We start from the raw sequence: 12,751 nt of genomic DNA, 5'->3' as shown, positions 1-12,751 counted from the left end.
CCCAAGAACATGATGAATGTGATGATTATGTGACGCTCATCATCATTCTCACTCATGAACAAGTGACTGACAACCACTTCTGTTCTACAAGCAAACAAGGCTCTAATGTTTATCTCTTGGGTTCTTTAACCGGAATCTTCGTGGTATAAGCTAGAATTGATGGCGACATTCAAGAGAGTCCGGAAGGTCTAAACCTTGTCTATGGTACTCTGAGTAGGATTCAATGATTGAATGACTGTGACGAGCTTCAAACTCGCGATTGTGGGGCGTTAGTGACAGACGCAAAAGAATCACTGGATTCTATTCCGACATGATCGAGAACCGACAGCTGGATAGCCGTGCCGTGACAGGGTGCGTTGAACATTTCCCACTGAGAGGATGGGAGGTAGCCACTGACAACGGTGAAACCCTTGCATACAGCTTGCCATGGAAAGGAGTAAGAAGGATTGGATGAAGATAGTAGGAAAGCAGAGAGACGGAAGGGACAAAGCATCTCCATACGCTTATCTGAAGTTCTCACCAATGAAATACATAAGTATCTCTATCCTTATCTTTATGTTTTATTCATATATCATCCATAACCATTTGAGTCTGCCTGACTAAGATTTACAAGGTGACCATAGCTTGCTTCATACCACCAATCTCGTGGGATCGACCCTTACTCGCGTAAGGTTTATTACTTGGACGACCCAGTGCACTTGCTGGTTAGTTGTACGAAGTTGTGTTTATGCCATGGTATTGAGCACCAAGTCTTTGGGGCCATTACTAGGGATTATTCGAGTTGTGAAAAGTAGTGATCACAATTTCGCATACCAAGTTTTTGGCGCCGTTGCCGGGGATTGTTTCGGAGTATGGACAACTGACGGTTCATCTTGTTGCTTAGATATGTATTTTTCAGAATTCTTAAGAATGAGTTCTAGAGTTTCATGATGATCTGTTGAAGTCTGGCTGGCTGTGAAGCCATGTCTAATCTTATTGGACCGAGGTTTCAACTCATCATCACAAGAGCTTGTTGATTTCTATCAATCTTGCTATTGGAGCAATGATTTGCTAAGGCTTGGCTGGCCATTGGCCATGTCTAGTGTTTTGGACCAAAGCTTTCTTTGAAAGCTTGGCTGGCTGTGAAGCCATGCCTAATTCCTGGACCGAAGTCTTAGACTAGCATTGCAATGATTCCTGGAATTCTCATTAAGAATTTTGATACCTTTATTTTCTTTTCTACTTAATTTTTGAAAAATCCAAAAAAAATTACAAAATCATAAAAACCAAAAATATTTTATGTTTCTTGTTTGAGTCCAGTGTCTCATTTTAAGTTTGGTGTCATGCATGCATTGTTTATTTGACCTTGGTTCTATTTTCAAGTCAATAATACAGGGAACTGAAGATTCAGTACATGCAGTAGAGGGATTACACAGAAAAAGCTGGGCGTTCAAAATGCCCAGTGAAGAAGGAAAAACTGGCGTTTAAACGCCAGCCAGGATACCTGGCTGGGCGTTTAACGCCCAAAAAGGTAGCATTTTGGGCGTTAAACGCCAGAATGGATACCATTCTGGGCGTTTAACGCCAGGATGACACAAGAGGGAAAATTTTGTTTTTAATGCAAATTTTTTTCAAGTTTTCAAATTTTTTTCAAAATCAAATCTTTTTCAAATCATATCTTTTCAATCAAATCTTTTTCAAAATCAATTTCTTTCCTTTTTCAAAGATACTTGCTAACAATAATGATTGATTGAAACATTTCAAGTATGTTGCTTTTTCTGTTGAGAAAGGTTTTAATGTTTAAATCATATCTTTTCTTGTTAGGCAAGTCATTATTTTTAAATCAAATCTTTTTAAATTGTTTTTCAAATCATATCTTGTCAATCATATCTTTTTAAAACCATAACTTTTAAATCACATCTTTTTCAAAAAAGTTTTCAATCATATCTCAAAATGATTTTAAAATCTTTTTAATTAATTTTCGAAAAACTCTTCCTCTCTTCTCATCCTTCTATTTATGGAGTACCACTCCTCCTCAATACACAATTCGAACTCTATCTCACTATGTTCGAATTCTTCTACCTCTTCCTTCTATTTTTCTGTTCCTCTGACACCTCAAGGAATCTCTATACTGTGACATAGAGGATTCCATATTTTCTTGTTCTCTTCTCTTTCATATGAGCAGGAGCAAAGACAAAAGCATTCTTGTTGAGGCTGACCCTGAACCTGAAAGGACCTTGAAGCGAAAGCTAAGAGAAGCTAAGGCACAACTCTCTGTAGAGGACCTAACAGAAATCTTCAAAGAAGAAGAACCCATGGCAGCCGAAAACAACAACAATGCCAACAATGCAAGGAAGGTGCTGGGTGACTTTACTGCACCTACTCCCGACTTCTATGGGAGAAGCATCTCTATCCCTGCCATTGGAGCAAACAACTTTGAGCTTAAGCCTCAATTAGTTTCTCTAATGCAACAGAATTGCAAGTTCCATGGACTTCCATTGGAAGATCCTCATCAGTTTTTGGCTGAATTCTTGCAAATCTGTGACACTGTCAAGACTAATGGGGTTGACCCTGAGGTCTACAGACTTATGCTATTCCCTTTTGCTGTAAGAGACAGAGCTAGAATATGGTTGGGTTTACAACCTAAAGACAGCCTGCACTCTTGGGAAAAGCTAGTCAATGCCTTCTTGGGAAAGTTCTTTCCACCTCAAAAATTGAGTAAGCTTAGAGTGGAAGTCCAAACCTTCAGACAGAAGGAAGGTGAATCCTTCTATGAAGCTTGGGAAAGATACAAACAATTAATCAGAAAGTGTCCCTCTGACATGATTTCTGAATGGAGCATCATAGGTATTTTCTATGATGGTCTGTCTAAACTGTCCAAGATGTCTTTGGATAGCTCTGCTGGAGGATCTCTTCATCTGAAGAAGACGCCTACAGAAGCTCAAGAACTGATTGAAATGGCTGCAAATAAACAATTCATGTACACTTCTAAAAGGAATCCTGTGAACAATGGGACAAATCAGAAGAAAGGAGTTCTTGAGATTGATACTCTGAATGCCATACTGGCTCAGAACAAAATATTGACCCAACAAGTCAATTTGATCTCTCAAAGTCTGTCTGGAATGCAAAATGCACCAGGCAATACTAAGGATGCTTCATCTGAAGAAAAAGCTTATGATCCTGAGAACCCTTCAATGGAAGAGGTGAATTACATGGGAGAACCCTATGGAAACACCTATAATTCTTCATGGAGAAATCATCCAAATTTCTCATGGAAGGATCAACAGAGACCTCAACAAAGTTTCAACAACAATAATGGTGGAAGAAACAGGTTTAGCAATGACAAGCCTTTTCCATCATCTTCTCAGCAACAGACAGAGAATTCTTAGCAGAATAACTCTGACTTAGCAACCATGGTCTCTGATCTGATCAAAACTACTCAAAGTTTCATGACTGAAACAAGGACCTCCATTAGAATTTTGGAAGCACAAGTGGGACAGCAGAGCAAGAAAATTACTGAACTCCCTCCTAGTACTCTTCCAAGCAATACAGAAGAAAATCCAAAAAGAGAGTGCAAGGCCATCAACATGGCCGAATTTGGAGAGGAGGAAGAGGCAGTGAACGCCACTGAGGAAGACCTCAATAGGCGTGCACTGACCTCCAATGAGTTTCCTAATGAGGAACCATGGGAATCTGAGGCTCACACTGAGACCATAGAGATTCCACTGGACTTACTTCTGCCATTCATGAGCTTTGATGAGTATTCTTCCTCTGAAGAGGATGAGTATGTCACTGAAGAGCAAGTTGCTAAATACCTTGGAGCAATCATGAAGCTAAATGACAAGTTATTTGGTAATGAGACTTGGGAGAACGAACCTCCTTTGCTCACCAAAGAACTGGATGACTTGTCTAGGCAGAAATTACCTCAAAAGAGACAAGATCCTGGAAAGTTTTCAATACCTTGTACCATAGGCACCATGACCTTCAAGAAGGCTCTGTGTGACTTGGGTCAAGTGTAAACCTCATGCCTCTCTCTGTAATGGAGAAGCTAGGGATCTTGAGGTGCAAGCTGCAAGAATCTCACTAGAGATGGCAGACAACTCAAGAAATGGACTTGTAGAGGATGTTCTGGTGAAGATTAGAGACTGGGAAGTGCATGGATGAATCCATCATCCTTGGCAGACCCTTCCTAGCCACAGCAAAGGCTGTGATTGATGTTGATAGAGGTGAACTGATCATTTAAGTGAATGAAGAATCCTTTGTGTTTAAGGCTCAAGGATATCCCTCTGTCACCATGGAGAGGAAGCATGAAGAGCTTCTCTCAAAATAGAGTCAAACAGAGCCCCCACAGTCAAACTCTAAGTTTGGTGTTGGGAGGCCACAACCAAACTCTAAGTTTGGTGTTGAACCACCACAGTCAAACTATAAGTTTGGTGTTGGGAGGTTCCAACATTGCTCTGAGCATTTGTGAGGCTCCATGAGAGCCCTCTGTCAAGCTACTGACATTAAAGAAGCGCTTGTTGGGAGGCAACCCAATGTTATATTTTATCTATTTTCCTTTGTTATTTTATGTTTTCTTTAGGTTGATGATCATGGGAAGTCACAGAAAGCAAAAACAGAATGAAAAACAGGAAGAAAAATAGCACACCCTGGAGGAAGATCCTGCTGGCGTTCAAACGCCAGTAAGGGTAGCAGTTGGGCGTTTAACGCCCAGTCTGGCACCATTCTGGGCGTTTAACGCCAGAAGGGGCACCAGACTGGCGTTAAACGCCAGGAAAGGGCAAGAACATGGCGTTAAACGCCAGAAATGGGCACCAGCCCGGCGTTTAACCCCAGAATTGGCAAAGGGTGCATTTTTGCACGCCACTTGGTGCAGGGTTGAATTTTCCTTGACACCTCAGGATCTGTGGACCCCACAGGATCCCCACCTACCCCACCACCCTCTCTCTTCTTCACCCATTCACCAATCACCTCAACTCCTCTTCCCCAAAAACCCTTCACCTATCAAATCCCATCTTTTTCTTCACCACTCACATCTATCCTTCATAAAACCCCACCTACTTCACCATTCAAAATTCAAACCACTTTTCCTCCTAAACCCACCCATAATGGCCGAACCACACCCCTCTCTCCACCCCTATATAAACCCATCTTCACTCCTTCATTTTCACACACCCTAAACACTACTTCTCCCCCCTTTGGTCGAACCACAAAGCCATCTCCCTCTCCTCTATTTCTTCTTCTTCTACTCTCTTCTTTCTTCTTTTGCTCGAGGACGAGCAAACCTTTTAAGTTTGGTGTGGTAAAAGTATTGCTTTTTGTTTTTCCATAACCATTTATGGCATCCAAGGCCGGAGAAACCTCTAGAAAGAGGAAAGGGAAGGCAAAAGCTTCCACCTCCGAGTCATGGGAGATGGAGAGATTCATCTCAAGGGTGCATCAAGACCACTTCTATGAAGTTGTGGCCTTGAAGAAGGTGATCCCCGAGATCCCTTTCAAACTCAAAAAGGGTCAACTTTGATCAAAGGTTGGACCAAGTCCTCATAGACATCTGTGAAGAGGGCGCCCAATGGAAGAGAGATTCAAGAGGGAAGCCGGTTTAACTAAGAAGGCATGACCTCAAACCCGTGGCTAGGGGATGGTTGGAGTTTATCCAACGCTCAATCATTCCCACTAGCAACCGGTCAGAAGTTACTATAGACCGGGCCATCATGATTCATAGTATCATGATTGGAGAGGAAGTGGAAGTTCATGAGGTTATAGCCCAAGAACTCTATAAGGTGGCGGACAAGTCCTCTACCTTGGCAAGGTTAGCCTTTCCTCATCTCATTTGTCACCTCTGTTATTCAGTTGGAGTGGACATAGAAGGAGACATCCTCATTGATGAGGACAAGCCCATCACTAAGAAAAGGATGGAGCAAACAAGAGACCCCACTGATGAGCGGATAATTTATACACTTTTTGGCACTGTTTTTAGTATGTTTTTAGTAGTTTTAGTTGAGTTCTTAATATATTTTTATTAGTTTTTAGTTAAATTCACTTTTCTGGACTTTACTATGAGTTTGTGTGTTTTTCTGTGATTTCAGGTATTTTCTGGCTGAAATTGAGGGACCTGAGCAAAAATCTGATTCAAGGACTGAAAAGGACTGCAGATGCTGTTGGATTCTGACCTCCCTGCATTCGAAGTGGATTTTCTGGAGCTATAGAAGCCCAATTGGCGCGCTCTCAACGGCGTTGGAAAGTAGACATCCTGGGCTTTCCAGCAATATATGATAGTCCATACTTTGCCCAAGATTTGATGGCCCAAACCGGCGTTCAAAGTCACCTACAGAAATTCCAGCGTTAAACGCCGGAACTGGCACCTAATTGGGAGTTAAACGCCCAAACTGGCATAAAAGCTGGCGTTTAACTCCAAGAGAAGTCTCTACACGAAAATGCTTCATTGCTCAGCCCAAGCACACACCAAGTGGGCCCGGAAGTGGATTTTTATGTCATTTACTCATCTCTGTACACCCTAGGCTACTAGTTTTCTATAAGTAGGACCTTTTACTATTGTAATAGAGATATAGAGAGTCTTTTGATCATGTTTTGATGATTGAACTCACTTTGGGAGGCTGGCCATTCGGCCATGCCTAGACCTTGTTCTTATGTATTTTCAACGGTGGAGTTTCTACACACCATAGATTAAGGTGTGGAGCTCTGCTGTACCTCGAGTATTAATGCAATTACTATTGTTCTTCTATTCAATTCCGCTTGTTCTTTGTCCAAGATATCACTTGTTCTTCAACTTGATGAAGGTGATGATTGACACTCATCACCATTCTCACCTATGAACAAGGTGACTGACAACCATTCTTGTTCTACAAGCATCTGAGGCTTAGTGAATATCTCTTGGATTTCTGATTGCATGATGCATGGTTGATCGCCTGACAACCGAGTGCTCGCCTGACAAACGAGCCAGCCATTCCGTGAGATCAGAGTCTTCGTGGTATAGGCGAGAACTGATGGCGGCATTCAAGAGAATCCGGAAGGTCTAACCTTGTCTGTGGTATTCTGAGTAGGATTCAATGATTGAATGACTGTGACGTGCTTCAAACTCCTGAGGGCGGGGCGTTAGTGACAGACGCCAAAAGAATCATTGGATTCTATTCCGGTCTGATTGAGAACCGACAGATGATTAGCCTATGCTGTGACAGAGCATCAGGGACGTATTTTCACTGAGAGGATGGGAGGTAGCCACTGACAACGGTGAAACCCTTGCATAAGCTTGCCATGGAAAGGAGTAAGAAGGATTGGATGAAGACAGTAGGAAAGCAGAGAGACGGAAGGGAAGGCATCTTCATACGCTTGTCTGAAGCTCTTACACCAATGATATACATAAGTATCTCTATCTTTATCTTTTATGTTATTTTCGTTTATCACCATACCCATTTGAGTCTGCCTGACTGAGATTTACAAGGTGACCATAGCTTGCTTCATACCACCAATCTCCGTGGGATCGACCCTTACTCGCGTAAGGTTTATTACTTGGACGACCCAGTGCACTTGCTGGTTAGTTGTGCGAAGTTGTGTTTATGCCATGGTATTGAGCACCAAGTTTTTGGGATTCATTACCGGGGATTGTTTTGTATTAAAAAGTATTGATCACAATTTCGTGCACCACCCACTCATCATGAAATCCATGAGATGCCTCAATGGATGCACTTTCCTCCACAAAACTATTGGGAGCAAATCAACACCTCCCTAGGAGAATTGAGTTCCAACATGGGACAACTAAGGGTGGAGCACCAAGAACATTCCATCCTCCTCCATGAAATTAGAAAAGATCAAAGAATCATGAGAGAGGAGCAACAAAGACAAGGAAGAGACATTGAGGAGTTCAAGCACTCCATAAGACCTTCAAGAGGAAGAACAAGCCGCCATCACTGAGGTGGACCCGTTCTTTAATCTCCTTGTTCTTTATTTTCTTGTTTTTCGAATTTTCATGCTTATGTTTATCCATGTTTGTGTCTTATGATCATTAGTGTCTTAGTGTCTATGCCTTAAAGTTATGAATGTCCTATGAATCCATCACCTCTCTTAAATAAACAACGTTCTTAATTGAAAAAGAGAAGAATTGCATGAATTTTGAATTTTATAACAGATTAATTATTTTGATGTGGTGGCAACACTTTTGTTTTCTGAATGTATGCTTGAACAGTGCATATGTCTTTTGAATTTGTGGTTCATGAATGTTAAAATTGTTGGCTCTTGAAAGAATGATGAAAAAGGAGATATTTTACTGAGGATCTGAAAAATCATAAAAATGATTCTTGAAGCAAGAAAAAGCAGTGAATACAAAAAAAAAGAGAAGAAGCGAAAAAAAAAGAGAAAAAGAACGAAAAAAAAGGGGAGAAAGAGAAAAAGAAAGAAAAAGAAAGAAATAAAGTTGTGATCCAAGGCAAAAAGATTGTGCTTAAGAACCCTGGACACCTCTAATTGGGGACTCTAGCAAAGCTGAGTCACAATCTGAAAAAGTTCACCCAATTATGTGTCTGTGGCATGTATGTATCCGATGGTAATACTGGAAGACAGAGTGCTTTGGGCCACGGCCAAGACTCATAAAGTAGCTGTGTTCAAGAATCATCATACTTAACTAGGAGAATCAATAACACTATCTGGATTCTGAGTTCCTAAAGAAGCCAATCATTTTGAATTTCAAAGGATAGAGTGAGATGCCAAAACTGTTCGGAGGCAAAAAGCTAAAAGCCCCGCTCATCTAATTAATACTGATCTTCATAGATGTTTTTGGAATTGATTGCATATTCTCTTCTCTTTATCTTATTTGATTTTCAGTTGCTTGGGGACAAGCAACAATTTAAGTTTGGTGTTGTGATGAGCGGATAATTTGTACGCTTTTTGGCATTGTTTTTAGTATGTTTCTAGTAGGATTTAGTTAGTTTTTAGTTTATTTTTATTAGTTTTTAATCAAAATTCACTTTTCTAGACTTTACTATGAGTTTGTGTGTTTTTTCTGTGATTTCAGGTATTTTCTGGCTGAAATTGAGGGACCTGAGCAAAAATCTGATTCAGAGACTGAAAAGGACTGCAGATGCTGTTGGATTCTGACCTCCCTGCACTCGAAATAGTTTTTCTGGATCTATTGAAACCCAATTGGCGCGTTCTCAACGGCGTTGAAAAGTAGACATCCTGGGCTTTCCAGCAATATATGATAGTCTATACTTTGCCCAAGATTTGATGGCCCAAACCGGCGTTCAAAGTCAACCTCAGAATTCCCAGCGTTAAACGCCGGAACTGGCACCAAAGTGGGAGTTAAACGCCCAAACTGGCACAAAAGCTGACGTTTAACTCCAAGAAGAGTCTCTACACGAAAATACTTCAATGCTCAGCCCAAGCACACACCAAGTGGGCCCGGAAGTGGATTTTTATGTCTTTTACTCATCTTTGTAATTCTTAAGCTACTAGTTCCCTATAAATAGGACCCTTTACTATTGTATTTTACATCTTTGGATCTCAGATCATCTTTAGGTCTTTGAATCCTTTGATCATGTACTGGGGACTGGCCTCACGGCCATGCCTAGACCTCATTCTTATGTATTTTCAACGGTGGAGTTTCTACACACCATAGATTAAGGTGTGGAGCTCTGCTGTACCTCGAGTATTAATGCAATTACTATTGTTCTTCTATTCAATTCAGCTTGTTCTTATTCCAAGATATTCATTCGCACCCAAGAACATGGTGAATGTGATGATTATGTGACGCTCATCATCATTCTCACTCATGAACAAGTGACTGACAACCACTTCTGTTCTACAAGCAAACAAGGCTCTAATGTTTATCTCTTGGGTTCTTTAACCGGAATCTTCGTGGTATAAGCTAGAATTGATGGCGGCATTCAAGAGAGTTCGGAAGGTCTAAACCTTGTCTGTGGTATTCTGAGTAGGATTTAATGATTGAATGACTGTGACGAGCTTCAAACTCGCGATTGTGGGGCGTTAGTGACAGACGCAAAAGAATCACTGGATTCTATTCCGACATGATCGAGAACCGACAGCTGGATAGCCGTGCCGTGACAGGGTGCGTTGAACATTTCCACTGAGAGGATGGGAGGTAGCCACTGATAACGGTGAAACCCTTGCATACAGCTTGCCATGGAAAGGAGTAAGAAGGATTGGATGAAGACAGTAGGAAAGCAGAGAGACGGAAGGGACAAAGCATCTCCATACGCTTATCTGAAGTTCTCACCAATGAAATACATAAGTATCTCTATCCTTATCTTTATGTTTTATTCATATATCATCCATAACCATTTGAGTCTGCCTGACTAAGATTTACAAGGTGACCATAGCTTGCATCATACCAACAATCTCCGTGGGATCGACCCTTACTCGCGTAAGGTTTATTACTTGGATGACCCAGTGCACTTGCTGGTTAGTTGTGCGAAATTGTGTTTATGCCATGGTATTGAGCACCAAGTCTTTGGGGCCATTACTAGGGATTATTCGAGTTGTGAAAAGTAGTGATCACAATTTCGCATACCAAATGCCAACCGCGAAACATTTTGCGCTTACGCTTCATCCCACAAAGCATCCTAAGTTGACCATCCGTTTCAAGCAAGCCATACTCAAGTGGGACAATAAAGCTAATAGAAATGAATTTTACCCACTCAAGTGAAGGTGTAGATGACAACCTAGGTAAAGATGCTTCCAACGATCTTGACAAAGCGTAACCAATCCCCGTTCTTCTATTTCTAAGGACTTCCACCTCTTTACAAGATCTCTTAATCTCAATCCTTTGTTTAACAATTTTATTTAAACCTTTTCCCTTAATCAAACCATAATTGGGAAGGTGAAAGAAGTTTACTGATGGTGTTTTTGTGGAAAACAAATTTTCCAAACACATAGATCTAACCGGCAAGTATACCGGGTCGCATCAAGTAGTAATAACTCACTTAGAGTGAGGTCGATCCCACAGGGATTGATGGATCAAGCAATTTTAGTGGGTGATTAGTTTAGTCAAGCTAACATTGAGGTGAATTTGGATGAAGTGTAGCCAACAGAATTATAAATGACAGGGAATTTAAAGTTGCAGAAAGTAAAATTGCAAGTAACTTAAAGGACAAGAAAGTAAAATAGCTGAAACTTAAATTGCAAGAAATATAAATTGCATGAAATATAAAGGGGAGTGGGTGCTGGAAATTAAAATTCAACAGGAAAGTGTAAATAGCAATCAAACAGAGAAGTAAAAGGTGCAAAATCATGCAACAGATCTAAACAGAAAATGGAAATTGCTTGAAGAATTCTAAACAGAAAAGCAGTGCTTAATTTGCAGCAATTTAAAAGAATGTTGAAGATCTCAGGGAATCAATGAGACTAGAGAACAAGTCTAGATCTCACTCCCTTCTTTGATCCAACAAGAGAGAAGTTGCAGAAAATTTAAAAGAACAGATTGCAGAAGAAGAAGATTTAAAACAGCAAATGAAAATTGAGTTATGCAGTAAGAGAAAAAGATGAATCTCAAATCAGGAATGAAACAGAATTCCTTCCTCCCCAATCCAAAATTCCAAAACAGCAATAAAAACTAAGAGAGAGCTCTCAAATCCTAATATTCCCTAGTGGGTCTCGCCTCCTTTCTATTTCTAATCGAGCTCTAATTGATGCCTTTATATAGGCTTTACAAAGTGAAAATGAAAATGAAATTAAAACAAAATAAAAATCCTAATCTAATTGATCCATGTGCCTTTGAGTCATGTTGAGTGGGCTTTGCTTGCTTTGGATTTGAGGGAAATGGGTCTTGGATGGCCTTGGTTCAATTGGTGAAGATTTGAGTTCAAAGGGAATTTGAATTGAATTTTGATTGAATTTGGCCCATGACACTCCCAGGAGGCTGCCCTGCCCTTGTGGAGGGCAGGGCAGGAAAGTGTGCGTGCTGGTGCTTGTGCATGCGAGCTTGGTGTGTGAAGATGCTGCCCTGCCCTTGTGGAGGGCAGGGCAATGTTGCCTTGCATGTGTGTCTTGCGCACTCACTTCCTTGGACCGTATCATGATGCGCTCCTCACTCCCCTTAGGTGCTTGGTTCGAAACTTGGTGAAAGCACTTGAGGAGCAATCTTTTTTCTTGATTTTCCATGAAGAGCACGACATTGCCCTGCTCTCCAAGAGGGCAGGGCAGAAAATTGAGCGCCACTTTGCTTTGGGGTGAGGTTCCAGCTTCGAACCTTGGTGGAAGCATTTTGGTTTATTTTCGCTTGTTTTTGGCCCTTAAAGATGTCTTTTGTTCCTGCCTCAATTGTACGCCAAATATGGATTGCTATATATTGTTGGAAAGCTCTGAATGTCAGCTTTCCAACGCAACTGGAAGCACATCAATTGGACATATGTAGCTCAAGTTATAGCCCTTTGAAGGAGGCATGGTCATGCTGTGAGCGCCCAGATTTTACCTTAGCGAAAATTCTTGCTTCCAACCTCACTTTGCATCACGATTCTGCCCTGCCCTTGGCAAGAGCAGGGCAGTGTGTGCTGTTTGCCTATTCTTCATTAATTTGGTCATGGGCCACGCTTTTAAAAGCGTGGCCTAAGCCTCCAAAGTGTGCTCCAACTTCAAAGTGTGTCCCAAAGCTCTTTTTTTCTCCTTTTTTTTTTGCTTCTTTGCTTCTTTTTCTTCTTTTTTTCCTACAAGATTTATAAAATTAAAAGATTAAGAAAATATATCATTTAAGCACAAAAGCATTCAATATTTAAGCACAAATCATCAATTTCTTGTATGAAAAAGC

General features: G+C 40.9%; 1 non-coding gene across 1 annotated transcript; it reads right to left on the bottom strand.

The window, feature by feature from the left end:
* Positions 1–2,699: 2,699 nt before the first annotated feature.
* On the bottom strand, positions 2,700–2,808 carry LOC130977880 (small nucleolar RNA R71). Its single transcript, XR_009085553.1, has one exon. It is a non-coding gene; the product is annotated as a small nucleolar RNA R71 (small nucleolar RNA).
* Between the last annotated feature and the right edge of the window lie 9,943 nt (positions 2,809–12,751).

This window comes from Arachis stenosperma, chromosome 4 (genome assembly GCF_014773155.1).
Source record: "Arachis stenosperma cultivar V10309 chromosome 4, arast.V10309.gnm1.PFL2, whole genome shotgun sequence".
NCBI classification, from domain to species: domain Eukaryota; kingdom Viridiplantae; phylum Streptophyta; class Magnoliopsida; order Fabales; family Fabaceae; genus Arachis; species Arachis stenosperma.
Note: the sequence above shows the minus strand (reverse complement) of the source record. Positions and strands in the feature narration are given on the sequence as shown.